Source organism: Xiphophorus couchianus, chromosome 17 (assembly GCF_001444195.1).
Source record: "Xiphophorus couchianus chromosome 17, X_couchianus-1.0, whole genome shotgun sequence".
NCBI classification, from domain to species: domain Eukaryota; kingdom Metazoa; phylum Chordata; class Actinopteri; order Cyprinodontiformes; family Poeciliidae; genus Xiphophorus; species Xiphophorus couchianus.
The window spans coordinates 1,951,355-1,968,996 of NC_040244.1; the positions used below are offsets into that span (position 1 = coordinate 1,951,355).

A 17,642-nucleotide genomic window follows, 5' to 3' on the forward strand; every position below is an offset into this window, starting at 1 on the left:
GAAGTCATCCCAATATGGCTCCTCTGTTAACCCTTTAAAGTTTTCACCATCATTTCACTGAGCAGCAGCTCCAATAATGAGCTCAGTTCCACCAGCTGTTTGCTAATGGCTGCTGGCTAGTCTGCAGGAGCTGAGTGGGGAGGAGCTTTGCCTCAAAAGTGGGGCTAGGTCCAACCAGGCGTTTTGCGCAGCTGAATGGTTGCCATGGAGATTAAATAAATTCTCAAACATGAATTAAAGAATCAAAACAACACTGCAGGAACGTTTCTGATGAGGGAAAAACATTAAAACATGATGGAAAGATTAGAAAAGTTTATTTTTTTACATGATGCCGCCCCTTTAAGAAGCCAATATATCATCATTTGTCAGTGATTTTGCAAAATCAAATGCACGAAAATCTTCATGCTGAAGTTAAATAATGATCTACGTTTCCCGCTGCAACGCGTGTCCATCTGCTGCGTTCAGCCATCATTCACGCTGAGCCTTGTTGTCATGGCGACTAATTCCTGTTGGCAGGAAGTACTTCCTCTCTGCTGTTTGTCTGATAGTGAAATGCAACAAGTGGGACTTTTTATTTATTTATGTCTATTTTTGTTGATTAAAATGAAATTCTAACCGTTTCTAACGACCAGACGGAGTTTTGAAGAGAAGCAGCAAAAGCAAAGGAGGAGGATTAGCATAGCTGATGGAGTTACTGAGGAATATCGTCTCTGTCGTCTGGATGTTGCGCTGTCAGCGTGTCGTGATGGTTATCTTCAGTCAGAGGCATCTTAAGATTAGTTGCAGGGCAGACTGCTACTGGAGGACCATCCACAGCCATGTTTATTTTCCCTTTGCGATAAAACACTTTTTAATTTAATCAAGAGTAAAATTGTAACTATTCCTGCTTCAGATGAAAGTAATTCTAGTAGAAATGACTTAATTTTGTTTGAAAAACAATCATTTTACAGAAAAATTGTGGTTTGTATCTGCAATAAGACTGGAGGTCAGACTATTTAATGCTGCAATATTTTACATTTCACTTATTACATTATTCTGCATGTTTGTCATATTTCTCTGAGGAACTTAAAAAAAACACAAAAATTTGCACTAAATATTCACTTTGGTGAATGAATGAATTCAGAGTTGATTTAGTTCAGTTTGAAGATGAATTTCTGTTTTTAACTGTTTAACTTTCATCCAAAGCAGCAGAACCTGAAGCAACTTTACGACCCATGCTTCATAAAAGTGCTTCAGTTTATAAAAGCTGTCTCTTCTCTGTTTGCAGTCATGACCAAATGTTTGCATTTTTACAATGACTTTAAGCTTTTCTAAATCGGTTTAGGCGCTTCTGTTGGAATATATTTGTGTTTCTAAGTTTGGAGGATGTGTAAGGTAAATGTCTGAAACTCTTAAGGTGATGATGAAAGTGCTGAGGAAACCGCGGCGGCCGGAGTAAACCCGCTTTAGGAAGCACTGACCCCCTCAGAGCCACATTACTTTATGGAACGAAGGCACATTTACTACTTACTCCACTCTTTTAGGAATCAACATCCAAAAAGAGAGAAATATGAAAATGTAGGTTTATTGCCCAAGCCTGGATCATCTCCGATTATACCTTATTTTCTTATTTTTAGACTGGAATATTACACAGAATATCCTTTTTATCTGAAAGGGAGTAGTTCAGGATGGAGTGTGTTTGCATCGTCCCATAAGGAAGTGCAGGATGCTGCGTGTGTGTGTGTGTGTGTGTGAAGTTAAAAACCAATTAGGAGAGAGAATGAGTGCGCTCTTCGCAGCTTAGTGAAACTCTTCAGACAGAAGCAAACGGTCCCGTTTCGGAGGCGGCTCATTGATGTGGGATTGTGATGTGAAACGGCAGAACCGATGCATAACAGAGCGCCGAGGGAAACGGAGAAACGGCCCCAGATTGAGAGAGAAATCAAGAAATAGCGATGTGTGTATTTATACTGTATCTCCGCTCTGCACATTGGAGTGTGTTTGTGAGAGTGATTTCTCTCATGTATCGCTCGCACTAAGAAGAGCTGGCTGATGATAAACAGGATTAGCGGATTATTAGAGGGGGGATGAGGTGTGTGTAGAAATGTGTAGCATGAGCCTGTGATGGAGCTGTGTGTGTGTGGGAGTGCGTGCGTGTGTGTGTGTGGAGCTGCACTTTGGGTGTGTCTTGGGAACAGGAGGAAAAATATCCAACTTCAAATTGATGCAGTCAACAAAAAAAATCCCCAAAATAACCAACCGAAGCTTGACCTGTTCCTGCTGCAGGAGTCACCCAAGCATATGGATGGAAAGTTGAGTGGAAGAAAAACTGTGCCATGTAAAAGGGATACAATGACTTTGGTGATTTTCACAATTTGTAGTTTGAATCAGTCAGTTTCAAGAGTCACCACACACAGATGGATCCAGAACATGGACTACATCTGTTACATGAGGAGAACCAGAACCAGACAGATAAAAGTCCAGTCTGCTTTCATTTGGAGATCAAGATCAGAGTCTGGAGGAAGAGAGGAGAGCAGCAGGATCCACTGAGCTGGAAGTCCAGAGTGACGCTTCAGTGAACTGTTACAAATGTTCACAAAATGTTACTAATGTCAAACACAGCAATTTCACAATTGCTGTTTCCATTCGGCAATTAAAATCCCACATTAATAAGTTTATTCATGTGAGTCCTGCAGTGCCGTCATCCTCCTACCACTTCCTGTCGTCGTCTTTGTTGTTTCTGCCAGTAGTAACATCAGGATATTGATCACATGATTATCAAAACACTTCATCCTGCTGCAAAAACGTTTTATCAGAAATGTGAGTTTTTGGTGAAATTGGTGTGTTTCCCTTCAGCAAACTTATTTCATATTTCCAGTTTGTTCAATTAGATGAATGGAAACTCGGCTACAGATGATCTGGGTCAGCATGTCGTCTGCTGGTTCTGGTTCTGGTCCACGGGCTCTACCAGAACATTTTAGATTGTCATTCTTCCTTCTGCTGACCTGGGTTTTATGGAGATGCTGGTTTGGTACCGACCCACAGCACCAAGTCCTGCTTTAATCACCATGGTAACGCCGTCCAGTCATCTGAGAAGAGGCACCTGGACGTGACGTCCGACCCGAGTGAACAGAGTTCTGGTTTTGAAGTGGTGATTTCGCCGTGGTTCAGTTCATTTTAGAGCTCTGACATTAGACACAATCTTTCATGTAAATCCTGTAAATAATGTCTTATTACTGCTGATGCGTGGAGCGGCCATATTGAACCACAGTCAGCCGTGTGACTGGAGATAGTTGGAGTTGATCCCAGTTTCCCAGTGGAAAATCTGATTTCAGTTGATTTTTATGACGGGAAGTGAAAATTTCAACTGGAACGCAGCATTAATAATCAAAATAATAATATAATAATCTATTAAAATGAAATCAGTTATTAAGAAATCAACCTTTTCTATGAGTAACTAATTTATTGTGTTAAACCCATAAAATAAAACCATAATGTGACTAAAGTCTGGGTTGAATCTGCGTCTCAGATGATGTAAAGGAAGTCCATATTTGGTAGTTCCCCCAGCCTGTTCGTCTGGTTGATACAAAGGTGTCTTCTGATTGGCTGATCAGTCCCTCTGGATGACTCCTCTCCCTTCAGCTTCAACGGCTGAGACAAACAGAACCAGAGAAACGTTTCCATCAAAGTTTCATTTAATTTAATTGATTTGATTGCAACATATTAATCAACATAATTCATGGCAGTGCAAATATGCAGGAATTAGCACAATGGCTACATTTCACAGTGCATAACACTTTGGCCTATTAAAAGAAGCAAAAAGTAACAAAATAAAATATTTACATAAAGAAGTGAGTCTGACCAAATCCTGATCCACCTCAACGGACTGCAGTTAAATCAAGATAACTGTTGATTTGTATTGTCGGCTGAACAAGAGCGTCCACTTCTGCCTGAAGCTCAGCGACGGTTTTAGTTTTAAGCTAACGGTTCTGCAGGCTGAAACTCTGAGCTTTGCTACGTTTCACTGAAGTATCTGTGTCACCAACCTGGCAGTTTGAAGGAATCCTTTAAACAGCCATGAAAGAGAAAATGAAGCCATTAGACGACCTCACCTCTGCCGTCAGTCCCTGCAGATGTATCAGAGAAATTAGCATAGATGTAGCAGAAAGGAGAGAAGAAAGAGGGAGATCTGCTCATTACCTGCTAATGGAGTGTGATGAAAGGGAAGCAGCGAAGTGACAGGTGGATGTGTGTATCTAAAGGAAGAAAGCGAAGGCCAGAGGGAGCAGAGAGCCCATCACAGGCAACTGGAATCTCAGTCGCATCGGTTCACTCTGAAGGTTCTGGTTCTGTTCTCTGGTTCGGACCCGGACCCGGTTCTGAACCAATCAGTTCTGGCGATAGGGGAGAAGCAGGGACCGTCTTTTTCATAAAACAAGCAGCAATAGATACAAATGAAATAGAAGCTTCTACTGGTTGAATGTTAGTTTTTGTTAATTTAAATAATTATAAATAAAATTATAAATAAAATAATTTAAATAAAGTCCAGAAATGATCATAATTTTATTGATAAATATAAAACCATGTTCACATTCAATATTTAACACTTATTATTTTTAATGATTAATGATACATGTGCTCTTATCTTTCCTATTTTGAAGAGTTGCTAAGACGTTTTGCCTGATTTTTGTTAAACATTTATTCCTTCCGTCCAATCACAGGACGGCTGCTGCTGATGGAGAGCCGTGATTGGACAGGAGGCGGGCTAAACTAATATATTAACTAAACGTACAAAAATAATTTTTTAAACTTATTTTTATCACTTTATAAACATTAATTAATTTATAAATCATAAGTTTTAATGTTTGCTTTAAGAATTGTTACATATTTACACCGGTATCAAAATTAAGAATTGAATTTCTACATTATGATTATTTTAAGGCATTTTTGTGATAGTGTAGAATCTACATATTAAATATGAACATTAATTTATACTTTTTAGATTATTTTTAATTATCTGTATTATTGGTAGAATCCTTTATTAGGAATTTGTTTTTCTATTTATTCATTAATTTATTGATGGCAGTAGTGGTAATGTTATTAGTATTTTTATTTATTTGCAGTAGAACTAGTTATCGTGTTATAATTATTAAGTAGTAGTACATTTTATTTTCTACAATTATCATTATTAGTACTGAAAGTTTTATTTTTATGTTTTTCGTTATTTCTGTATTTACTTCCAGAGCAAAACTTTTTCATTGATCATCAGAAAAAGTTAAACAATTTATTTCTTAATCGGGCCTCAAATCTGAATTTTACCATCTTAGTGAGAACATTAATAATTCCTCTTCTGCTTTTTAATCTTGACTAAAACTAATGAAGACGTCTAGTTTAGTCATAAATGTGTGAAATGTGTGTGTGACGTGTTTGGCTCAGCAGTGAAATTACGTAACGTTTGTGATTAAATGAGACCAATCAGAATCTGAGGCCTGGTTGTTTGAGAAGCTGAAGTGTGAACAGAAACACATTTTTGTAGACCGGTGTGGGAAACCAGACTTTCAGTTGGTGGTCTTTCCTGTCTGCGGAGCACAGGTGTGTGTGGTGCGTGTGGGTGTGTGTGTGTGTGTTCTCCCTCTCTGTTTTAAGGTAACGCTTAATTAAACCACAAACTGACAAACTGCGTCTTTCTTTGTGTTTTGTTGTTTTTTCAGAAATATCTCCAGGTTGGTATTTATTTTTTAGGGGAGATGGAAGCGAGTGAAGTTCCAGCGCTGAGTTGCGTCTCGGTGACACACAGCGCCGCGCCCCCGCCCTGCGGGCGGCCCCTCTCCCCTCCAGCGCAGCATCCTGTTCTCTAACACCTCAGAGCTGCTGCGAGTTATTTTGTGCTGCTCGGGCTCGGCCGCACAAAGGGAGAACTGGGGAACTTATTTGTGTTGCAGCCTGCTCTCTCCTCTACAAAGGGGGAATTAGGAAGTTATTTGTGTAGCTCATGTTCACTTTTTAAGAGAGCAAGCCATCAGTGGAGCTGTTTATCTGAGTCTGTACAAAGCCAGGATTAGGGCCCTGTCTTTGAGGCCTGCTCTGTAATCCCTTTATGGATGTCACCTGTCATCTCCCTCTAATCACCCTCCAACTTTCTCCTCCACCTCTGCCTTCCTGCCGCTATCGGCTCATCGCCGCCGCCTTTCGCTCCGGTCCCCGGGACCAGGATGAAGCCGGGAGGCGAGGAGGAGACACAACATGTGACTCACAGTATTTCAGTGTAGTTTCTACAGCAAGGATCTCACAAAAATGAGACAAAACCAACTGAAGGCAACATGTAGGAGCTGATGTTCGCTCAATGATTCATTATTGATCAAAAATGACTCGTTGTACGTCTTGTTTCACTGGCTGATTATTTCACTTACAATCAGATTTTCGTCAGTATTACTGAATTATTGAGGTAAACCAGCTCCTGCATCTTGATAAAAAGTTACATGTAAGCTAGTTTTGTGAGATATTTACACTAGAAACTAGGCATAAATACTTTGATATTTTGTGGTTTTGCAGTTTAGAGGCTTGAATGGCAAAAACACAATACATCCATCCATCCATCCATCCATCCATCCATCTGTCCATCCGTTCTATCTGTCCGTCCATCTCCAATAGTCTCCTCTCAGCTTGCATGTTTAATGTGATGTATTTATCCTACATGTAATGCAAGCCGCAGCTGGCCATTAGTCAATTATGAAATTTAATCGTAACAATTATGAGAATCCATAGCGATTAACGCAGCATTTCCTCCTTCATCCCCCTCATGATTCTGCACTAACTTCCTTATCTCTGCTCCTCCTTTCACCCCAAACTCTCCGCCTTTCTGTCCAGGAAACTTTGTCATCACTTTCTAAAATAAAAATCCATTTTTTAATCCGGCCAAATTAAAAGTGAGTAAAAGTGCTTTGTAGGGAGCAGTGTGGAGCGGGGTGGAGCGGCATGGGGCGGCGTGGGGCAACGGGGAGCGGCGTGGGGTAGCAGGGAGCAGGGTGGAACGGTGTGGGGCAACGGGGTGGGGCTGGGTTTAGCAGCGGGGAGCGGGTTGGAGCAGCGTGGAGCGGGATGTAGCGGCGGGATGTAGCGGCGAGGAGCGGCGCGGTGGAGCGGTGTATCTCATTAGGCCTTGTCTGGCCTCCATCACATTAAGCTCTCTGCCTTTCTTTGTGTTTCTGGGCAGCAGCGTCGGCCGGGCCACACACTCAGGAATCTGATAGGGATAAACCAATTTGCCGTCCACACAAACATCCCAGCAGGCGGACGCCCGCCCCCGCCCCGCCCCCGCCCCGGCTCCCACCGCTCATTTAAGATGGCGGTCGGAGAGGCCAGCAATTAAGTTTTAATTAGGTGGGGTAATTATTGCCGGGCAGGAAGTATCAGACGCCAGGCTGATTGTTCTCTGGCCCGCGGAGGAGGAGATGCGCTCTAATGGGAGGAGAGGGGGCGACCCCACCCTGCACCACCCCCACCCGCACTGACACCATCTGTGACCTCCAGTCGCCGCTGCAGGGGAAACTTAGCACACATTAATAACTCGCATGATGGACATTTTAAATAAAAATCCACCTGATACAGACTCTCTGTCCGAGGATTTGAGTAGGCCACATCCTCTGGTGTCGCTGCTCTGACCAACAACTGAAGGGAAAGTTTGGACTTTTTATCATTTTATCTGATTACTGAATTCAGAAAACACAAAACTTATCAAATATTTTTGTCTAGTGAAAATATCATATTACACTTTAAATAAGACAAAAATAACTAACCAGATATCAGAGCTTATTTTCAATGCATGATTCTGAAATATTTATAAAGTGAGATTATCTCACTTTATAACAAGGCATATTCCTGTTATACTGAAATAATCTGTTAGAGGAACTAAAGTTTTTATCAACATTTAGGAACTATTTAATTAAAATAATCTATATCTTGTTGAAAAGTTACTTTCGTTATTTTTGTATTATTTCAAGTGTAATTCCATATTTGCACTAGAAAGTAGACAAAACAATTTGATAAGATTTAATGTTTTTGCAGTGATCATCCTTTTTGCATCCCAGAATGATCACTTGCAGAAAAATATTTTTCTGTTGGTTTCAGATCTATAACTTCAGCCATGAGAAACTCATCTACATTTCTCTCAATTAAGACCGAAAATCTTATTAGCATCAATGAATTAATATTTTTAGAGAATAAAAACAAAAGGTAAACATGTTGATGTTGTTTTATGATCTATTTTCCAATGGAAAAACTGAGTTAAATCATAAAAAGCTTCAAATTTGTGACATTTATGATGATTGAATAGAACTGCAAAGAAAATGAAATAATCATTTGCACATTAGTAAGCATCGTCCTCTGGGAGGGGAGGCTCCGCCCCATGTCTTATCAGCAGACACCACCGACCTCCCTACACACACACACACACACACACCCCATCAGTGATGTCACAAAGCTCATCTGGTCGCGCCTCCAAACCCAATTAAAACCCAGAGATGTGTTGCTGCCAACATCAGGAATCTAATCACATTCCTGGAAGAGGCGCGTAATTCCTGCTTTCTGCCGGGTCCAGATAGAGCCGAAGCGGGCCGTTTGCAGGAGTCAGAACCGTGTCGGAGGTCCAGAAAGGTCGGCTCGGGTCCATCCACCTGCATCCATGTAAATCAGAGTCTGTGGTGCAGACAGCAGCAGATCTACAATCACAAAATAAAAAGCAAAAGATGCAAATTAATCGACCAGAAACATGAAACTGTGGCTGAAATATTGGAGTTGAAAAGCTTTTTCTTGTGATTGATTGATTATTGATCAATATTGATTAGTTTTACAGTCGCGTCGCTCATGTTGGCAGCATGTTTGGTTCTGATTGGTTCTTTCTAGCCTTTCCTCCAGTTTTTCAGCTGAGGTGTTCAATGTTTGATCTGCAGATTGAATGATTTTTACTCGGTGTCAGTCTGTGACGTCTGAAGGTTTGAGATCAAACCTGATGTAGTGGCATCGTTGTTAAATCCAGAGAAAGAGATTATTCTCTAATCTTTGGTGGTTTTATCTGCCCATCTTTCCTGAAACTGTTTTTAAATGAGTTAGCATCAGTTCTGTTCATTTAAACAGTTTTTAACCAAAATGTTTCTTTGTACTTTAGTTTGAATCAGCCTCCAGCCAGAGGAGTCTGTGGGCAGAAGCAGCTTATTTTTAATCATTTGATGAACTAAATAAATGTTTTCATTCTGAATATCTGGATCTGTTCTGAGTGTGAGAGGAAACTGTCAGGTTGGTTTTGGTCTGAAGAGCTTTGTGAGGCGGGTTCTCAGCGGTAAAGGTGGTCAGTTCATGACCTGGTCAGGAATGCGTTCACCCTCTGGTGGAGAGCCACTGGGAGTTTTGCTCCAGAGGGAAACTCGACACCTCCAGTAGAAAGCCTGTCAATCAGCCCTGCTGCTGGCCCGAGGACCAGCGCAGACCAACCCCAGAAATATTCCTGCGCTCGGCTTTCCTGTGTGGAGAACCTACTGGTGTCTGGGTGTGTTTGTGGGAGGGGGTGGTGAGGATTTGCTCCGTCTTGCTGAGATGGGAGCAAACACAGTTGACAGCTTCCTTCCTCGCAGTAAACACTGCAGCGCCACTTAGACATGGGTCAGGGCCCAGAACACCCCGCTGCCTCCCGTCTGCTGCACTGGATCCCAGCGCTCTGTTTCAACTGGTAACGCTTTCCAGCCCTTTGTCATGCAGCCAGACATGCGACCTGATGGGCCGCATTACCTTCCATCTCTGCACAAGCCCAGCGTTGGCTTCGCTCTCTACTCACTTCTCTGCAACATCAGATCATCTGTCAGACGGCGGAGCTGCTTCAGACAAATTAACAAAGAGAAACAAGATTTTAGAGCCGTGTTCCTCAAACAGTGTGAAAACTTTATATTTGACAATATTTAGGGAGTAAACCTTCATATTTGATAGTTTAATGCAAATTAACTCATGGAAGAACTGAATCTCCCTCCCCAAGATGGCGGCATGAAAGTCCTAGAAGCATGATTCAAGATAACATTTGAGCCATAACTTCATGCCTTTGATTTAATTTCTATGATTTAATGAAAGTTAAAGTTGGCTGCTGGAGTTCAGGCTGTTTCTCTGGAGTTCAGATATTTAAAGGTGAAGTCCGGCCCTTTAAGGAGGAAGGCGATGGCTGACCTTCATCTCTCCTCCAGGTGACTCATTTTATAGAAAATGTTAAATAAAACATAAAGTACTCATCTTTTTATAATAAACAGCTGCTGAACCCAAATCAACTTTTATCAAATATAGTAAACTTGGCTGAAAACAGAAAACATTTTGAAAGAAAGTGACTCAAATGTTGTTTTTATGCTGAGAATAAATGTGAAACTAGATATGATGAAGAACATCCTCTCCTCCTCTGTGCTTGATTTTAGTTTTATATTCAGACGCCTCTGCTGTGTCAGCTCAGACTGTTTCCACTGAGCGTTTTATCACATATTAAGATTTAATTTGTGTTTGAACTGTTAAAATAGGCAGTTAAGAACATTTTTAGAGGATTTAGTCAAAAGTCTTTCTGGATGATCCTTATGTGGGTCTAAAATATAAAAATGTTTTATTTATTAGACTAAAATATTGTGATATATACTATCATTTTGAATATAATATTTAGTCTGTTCATTTTGACCTAATTATGATGTTTTTGTGAAGCTCTTTGCCGGTTGATAATGAACCCAAACCTCTGCTGCATGTTTCTGTCTCAGTGTTGATGAATGTAAGAGAGTCGAATCTTTTCTCACTGAACTCAAAGTCACAGCCACTGATTTTGTTCCTGCAGAGTCGTGACGATGCTCAGATCTGTTTTCTGAACTGGTGGTTTTGAGCTGGTTTACCTGTGAAACCGTTTCATCCTGCAGGCGTCGGCTGCTTCTCTGTGTACCGACCGATTCAGGAAATTAATTGCTCTGTTTTCATCCTCACTTTTAGAACAATGCTGGTTTATTTATGCTGAATATTATGCCTGGCATGTCAATTAATTATCAGTGAATTTGTTGGTTAGATTTGTCTTGTATGTTTGTGTAATTGTGTGTGTATAAGTGTGTATAATTGAGTGATGTCGCCTTCGCTGGGGATTGGACTGCCGGTTCTAGATGCAGTTTTCTCGTCCTAATTGAAGTTGGTCTTTTGAAGTAATTAAGATAAGAGTGTGGAGACAAAATAATTGGTATCATGCGACAGTAATTAAGCTGTGCTGTTTTCTTCCTCCCACACTGATTCTACAGCAGAGCCTTTCTTCATAAACAATGCAGCCGTCTGCAGCGTTTTGTTTTCTGGCCTCTGATCGCCTGACTGACCGACGGCCGATCTCGCTTCAACAGATGTGCAACAAAAACACCTTATTTTATCCCAGTCCAAGTCCTGACTCGTTTATCCCAAATCTTTATTCTTTTATTTCCAAACCAAGTCTTTTATTTGTTCATTCCAGATCCTCAGCATTTTGATTTCTATGAACTCTTTGGTCTCAACTTCTGATTCCAAGTCCAAACTTTCCCTCCAAATCCAGTCTGGATTTAACTAAACTCCCCAAAGACATTTTTAGCTGGTAAACTGTGTAAATAGATTATTTAGGGTTTTATGGTTCCGATTCAAACCAAATTCAATGTTTTCTGGCTCCGCCCACTTTAGGGCCAAGCTTTCCTGGCCCTGAGAAAATTCGATTCTTGAATTTTACTCCCCAAGTAAAGTACAGTAGTTATTAGAGTCCTCAACCAGTGATCCTGGTGTGTGTGTGTCTGTGTGTGTGTGTGTGTTAATTTCTCCACAGACAGCAAACGTCTTCCCTGTAAAGCCCTCGGCTCAGAAAACACACTTTAAGCTAATGGCAACCCCTCTTAACCTGCAACAATATGCAATTTACATCATTCACACGAAGCTGAACACACACACATGCGTACACACACACACACACACACACACACACACACACACACACACACACACACACACACACACACACACACACACACACCCCAACTGTCTGTAGGATTAAAGACACAGAAATGGGAAAAAGCAACAGCTTAAATAGTGGACCTGTGTGTGTGTGTGTGTGTGTGTGTTGTGAGAATTTGTACACACTCTTGATTTTAGTTTTGGCACAACGACAGCCAGCTTAATCCTGCCCCCCCGCCCCTCCCTCACTGAGCTTGGCCACAACTAAAACAGGTAATATACACCGACTCCTGCTGAACACACACTGCGCAGTGTGTGTTCAGGTGTGTGTGTGTGTGTGTGTGTGTGTGTGTGTGTGTGTGTTGTGTGTGTGTGTTGTATGGGCGTTCACAGCTATTTTGGTTAAGGATTCTTTGGCTAAAACAGGGAAGATCTGACTCTGGTGCAGGTGCCACCAACAGTCTTGGGTTTTGTCCAAGTCGGTGGCAGGCTGCTCTTCTCCTGAGTCTCTGAAATGTGTGTGTGTGTAGGCATGTGTGTGTGTGTGTGTGTGTGTGTGTGTGTGTGTGACATGACCTAGCTGTGGTTAAAAACAGGAGTTGTAAGTAGAGTTAATAAAGGCTTCTGGAGCAGCATCTTCCTCTGGTGGTTTGACCCCCTCCCCATTTCTGCTTCTTTATTTTCGGGGTGTGTGTGTGTGTGTGTGCAGAAACTAGACATGCCTGTGCACCTGATCACTGGTTTGGAGCCACAGAGTTTCTCTTTCTCACTGTCTGATTTTGTTTGCATATTTTAAGCCATTTGTGCTGAAATATTATTTCATAAAAAAGAGAAAATATTCTGAAACATAAAACAAGTTTATTACCTAATTTATGTTTAGAGGAATAAAACAATTTATTTTTGTTTATTAAGCAATGATTAGCAATCTAGTTTTACTGACCAACAAATTGACTTTCACAAGTTCAGCTTTGTATCGAAATTTTAGTAAATTTCATAATTTGAAATGTGTGGCGTTGAGAGAAAGACAGCAGAGGATGTTGGACCGATCTGAACAGTGTGGCAGAAAATTAGCTTCTATTTTTAAACATTTGTCTTGTTAATCTGATCATAAGTTGATCATAAGTTTTTTGATGAAAACTTCAAAAACCACAGATTGCTCTTTTAATCTGTTGTTTGCTGTTACATTTCGAGTTATTTTTCCACTTTGTGCTTTTTATTTTCAGACTATTGGCAGCAAAACAGCCCACAGCATGATGCTGCCACCGCCCTGCTAAGTGATGAGAAGCAGGATTAGATGCCTTTGCTGATCATGTTTTGCTCTTAAATATTACATAATTACATGAGTAAGACTCTGTGACCTTTGACCTGGCATGACTTTAGCTCCCAGGCTCCTGATGCATCAGTGACTTTCTTCCTTTTTTCTTTATGATGATTAATTTTTCCAGATGTCTGAAGTGAACAAAGAGAAGAAATAAATGTTTAGATTCGTCCAAAACTAAAGGAATAAAATCCTTTATTTTTGTTTTTAAATATCATTTCACTCCCATGATGTCTAATCATTCCTCCCTGGAACGAAGAATATTTCTGTTTGTTGGCGTAAATGAAGCTGGGTTTCTGCTGGAGTCGAGCGGCTCCACTTCCCTTCCCTCTGGGTTTTGTTCTGTTTGGATATTTAGGTCTGGGTTGAAAGAAGGTCCGATCGAGGAAAACCTGGTAAATCTGCGCTTCCTGGCCCTGAGTGCAGCTCCAGCAGAAGATCCTCCTTCCCTTTGTTGCTCAGACTTGGATGGTTTGAATCGGGCAGACAGCCAAGCTGCAATCCGTGCACCTCCTGACTTCATCTGAAATTAGAAATGAGAAGTCGGCTCTCTGGGGAGGATGAGCTACTTTCACACAGCGCCGCATGCATGCAGGAGAGCATGAAGTGACAATGTCAAAATATCAACACCTCTTTTTTTTGAACTTCTGGGTCCCAGCGTGCAGGGAATGAAGAAGTACCAGCACTAGTTAATTCCCCTCTCTGAAAGGTGTGACATGTTTAAATGTAATGACTTGGCTTGCTGAACTGAAACCAAACACTGCTTTAAACCACAGAGGTGTCGTGGATGGGAGCCGAGAAAGAAAGGGCGCACGGAGGCAAAGGTTTCTTATCCAAATTAATACAGAGCCTCGCTTTTCATCAAAGCCTTTATTGAGTAATATAGACTCACAATGGCTCTTTCAACATTCTCTTGGCAAAAGGCTGCAGCAGATTCATGTCCTCTTTTTTTCTCCACACCAAACATTTTCCTTATTCGGCGCTCCTATCTGGGAGCGGGTTCCTGCTATTCATCTATTCCCCTCGCATCTCGCCTTTCTGGAGCCATCTTTTCACTGACAGCCTCCCTCTCCTCAACCTCCTCTGGTCACCGGGGAGCTCATTCTTAGTCGCACAAAAAACGTCCGTCACGGATTGCCTTCCTCCCGTCTGCCTGTGAATTAGCTGTGTGATTACACTGAGCTAGTGGGGTAAAGCCCGCGCCCGGATTAGGGGCTGCTGGTGCCGGGGCCAGGCGGGCCGCGGACCGACCGACCGACAGACGGATGAACGCTCCGACGGGCTAACTGGCCACAGAGGAGGGCAGAGTCAGGATCTGCATGGTATGCAGTTGTCACTTTGGCACATCGCACTGATACTGCTGCAGGGAAAGGCCAGCCAGATGGAGCCGGAGCCAGGAAGCCTCAAAGAGGACAGTGTCTGGGCTTTGGAGGGTTATTTTTAGTTCTGATGGCTGTGGGGGCCGGGGGGCTGACATTAAGTTAAGTGGAACTAGATTCTTCTGTGCAGTTGGACGATTGGTCTTTGTTTGTGTTCAAATGTCAAGGAATCAGAAATAGCTTCATGGAAATCAACAAATTCTGGAAGTTTATTGATTTATTAGCCTCTAGCCTCCAGTCCTGGTCAGACTGCCCTGATGTGACGTCGTGTTCATGGATGTCATATCAGGAGATCTAAGCCTCCATCAGCAGCTCAGGGAATGATCGAGGGGTCGACCGAGACCAGGATGTCTGATACGTTGGTGCAGGTTGACATTCTGCAGTGAAATCTGGAGATCACAACCCGAAGTTCAGAATCACATCATCTGCAAAAAGCAGAACGTTTCCTCCCTTATTAAAAATAAAACATCTTTGTGTTTCCTCGGTGCTGTCTTTTGTTGCTAATTGTCAAACTGTTCCAACAGCAATGCTCTTGCACAATAAGATTAATAGCTGGATTTGCTTCAAAGTTACGTCACTCCATTGTTTATGAAGTAACTGCAGACAGGGCAGCCTTTCTTCAGCTCCGTCTGTGAGAACGAGACCAACAAGCTCTGTCTCCACTTGCACAGAATCATTTCTAATGTGTGTGAAACCATAAATTTAGATGACAAATGGAGTGGCGTGCTGTGTGTGTGAGCCAACACAAGCACGGGTGCCGACATCCATGAAACGTGGTAGAAAACAAACCTGGCTCTGGGTTCTGCTTGTAAAAGCCCAAACTGACCCGTGGGAGCGTCTCTGATGGAGCGAGCGCAGGATGAAATGAAACAGAGGAGGGATGGATGGAGGGAGGAGCGGTTACAAAGCAACAGCCACAAAATCATCCCTTTAACATCAAGGGCAACGGCGATTATTAAGCTTTCGTCTGCTCTGGCGGCGCAGTCAGTCTGCGTAGAAGTACAATAAAGATAGCGAATTATGACTGAGATGTATTTCTCCCGCTGAGGACTGGTATCACCCAGCCGTCCGTTTGAAAGCTTCCTTCATTACCTTACGCAATTTGATTTTTGTGAAATCTAAGCAGAATTTTTAATGGTATGCCACACTGCTCAATAATTCCTGTGATAAGAGCCGGGGAGAATGAGAGTGCAATGGCCTGTGTAAATCTGTGACTGAAGACAGCGTGGTTATCGCCGCCCAGCCTCCATCCTTCCCTCGCTCTCTGCTCTCATCCCTCACTTCCTCCTGTTTCCTGCTCTCTTTGTCTACATTTAGGACACTCACCTCTTCCTCCTTTGGCGTCTCGTAGCAACACGCTCCCAAGCGTCGATCGATCGTCTGTGCCTTTGGTCGAGCACATATGAATCCATTTTTATCTCGTCTGAAGCGTTTCCGCCTCTTGTTGTCCTTTTTAATAAAAGCAGATAAAGCCGGGCTTCATTAAAAAGGTCAGCGTTTGTTTATGTCGCTGTGGAGGAGCTGGAGGTTTGCAGAAAGACCTTGGATGTATATCAGCGTCCATCAGGAGGGGACCTTTCATTACACTCCTATACTAATAATGTTAAAAAACACACACACACAGGGACGAGATAAGGCTCGCCTTTAAAAGCGGATGCATTATTTAACACAGCAGCTAATGGCCCAGATTGTCCTGTAACAATTGAATAACATCGGCTGATAACGCTGAGCCTTTGCTCTGCACCTTTTAAAGGATGGCCCTGTGAAAGTGCAGATAGCGCCGCTGCACCAAAGAAGAATGAGAGCGACTTGCTCCATCATAAAATAAGATCGCTGCCAGGGGTCCGGACCTGCGAAGAAGAGAAACTGGGAGAGTAAACGGGGAGCGGGGCAGAAATCAATAACATGGTGGTCAGTATTAATCTGGCATCAATAAAGCCTGGATCTTTTACTTTTCATGGTAATGGCTCCAGTCATCTCCTAAAGTGCCTCTCAAGTGCTTAAAGGGTTCCTGATAGCATCTTATCAGGCAGAACGAACGCAGCGGCCAGGAGACCGGGAGGGAGCTGAGGGAGGCACCGGCCGGGTCCGAGTGAAGGTCACCAACGACTGGGTCCTGGTCCGGTTTGATCCTGGACTGTGGTTCCGTCTGTAGAACCTCGTTACCAGGTGTTTATTCATGTCGTCATCAGATCCAGTGATTTATTCGGCGCTGATCCAACGTCCTGGATCCCTGCTGCACCGCTCTCCTTCATGAGGAATGGAGATTCATGAACCTGAAACAGATTCAGGATTTCCTACAAAGTCTGGAAAAGTCTGACTTCAGTATTAACTTAGTCATTATCTGTCTAGTGTTGGGCGCCTCAAAGTAAAAGGTTAGCTACACTAACCCTGAAGTACTAATCATGAACATTAGCTTTGCTAAAGCTAATGCTAAAGCACTAACTTCAGTTCAAAATGTACGTAGCTCTCCTTGCAAGACTAAATCCTCCAGAACTAAGTGAATCTTTTCATGTTCTCTAATATCCATGTTTGGTTTTTGATCCTGTGAGTTTCTGTGGAGGAAACACAGACAGGAAATGGAACTGTTACATAAACACTTCAAAATAAGAGCATGATTTAAACTTTGAACTCTTGGAGAATTCTGAACCGTTCAGAACCAAAACTTCAACAAAATGTCAACATTTATTCACCTGAAAGTTGAGAAAACAGCTTTAAAAGTAAATAACACTTTAAAATTTAGAGAATTCATTTAGAGGAAGCTAAAGGTTTTCAAAGCTAACAAAAGCGCTAAATGAAAAATTAGCTTCCCTATTAGCATGCTAATGAATTAGCTGTAGTGTGCTCACCACTGCAGCCATTATTTATTTATTGTCAGTTTATTAGTCCTTCAGCAGTTGGATATGTTGTCATTTTTATCAGCAGAGAAACTAAATATTTGGTGCAAATTAATCTGAGAAAATTAAATTAGCATTTAAACACCAAAAATATATAACAGAGAATCAGTT

The 17,642-nt window shown here is 42.1% G+C and overlaps 2 long non-coding RNA genes across 2 annotated transcripts in view; one reads left to right on the forward strand and one right to left on the reverse strand.

The window, feature by feature from the left end:
* LOC114160624 (uncharacterized) overlaps positions 1–17,642 on the forward strand; it is a 101,236-nt gene that overhangs the window by 48,633 nt on the left and 34,961 nt on the right. The window lies entirely within an intron of this gene.
* Positions 13,422–15,078, reverse strand: LOC114160625 (uncharacterized). Its single transcript, XR_003598811.1, has 2 exons — positions 14,148–15,078; positions 13,422–13,778 (listed from the first exon to the last, which is right to left on the reverse strand). It is a non-coding gene; the product is annotated as an uncharacterized LOC114160625 (long non-coding RNA).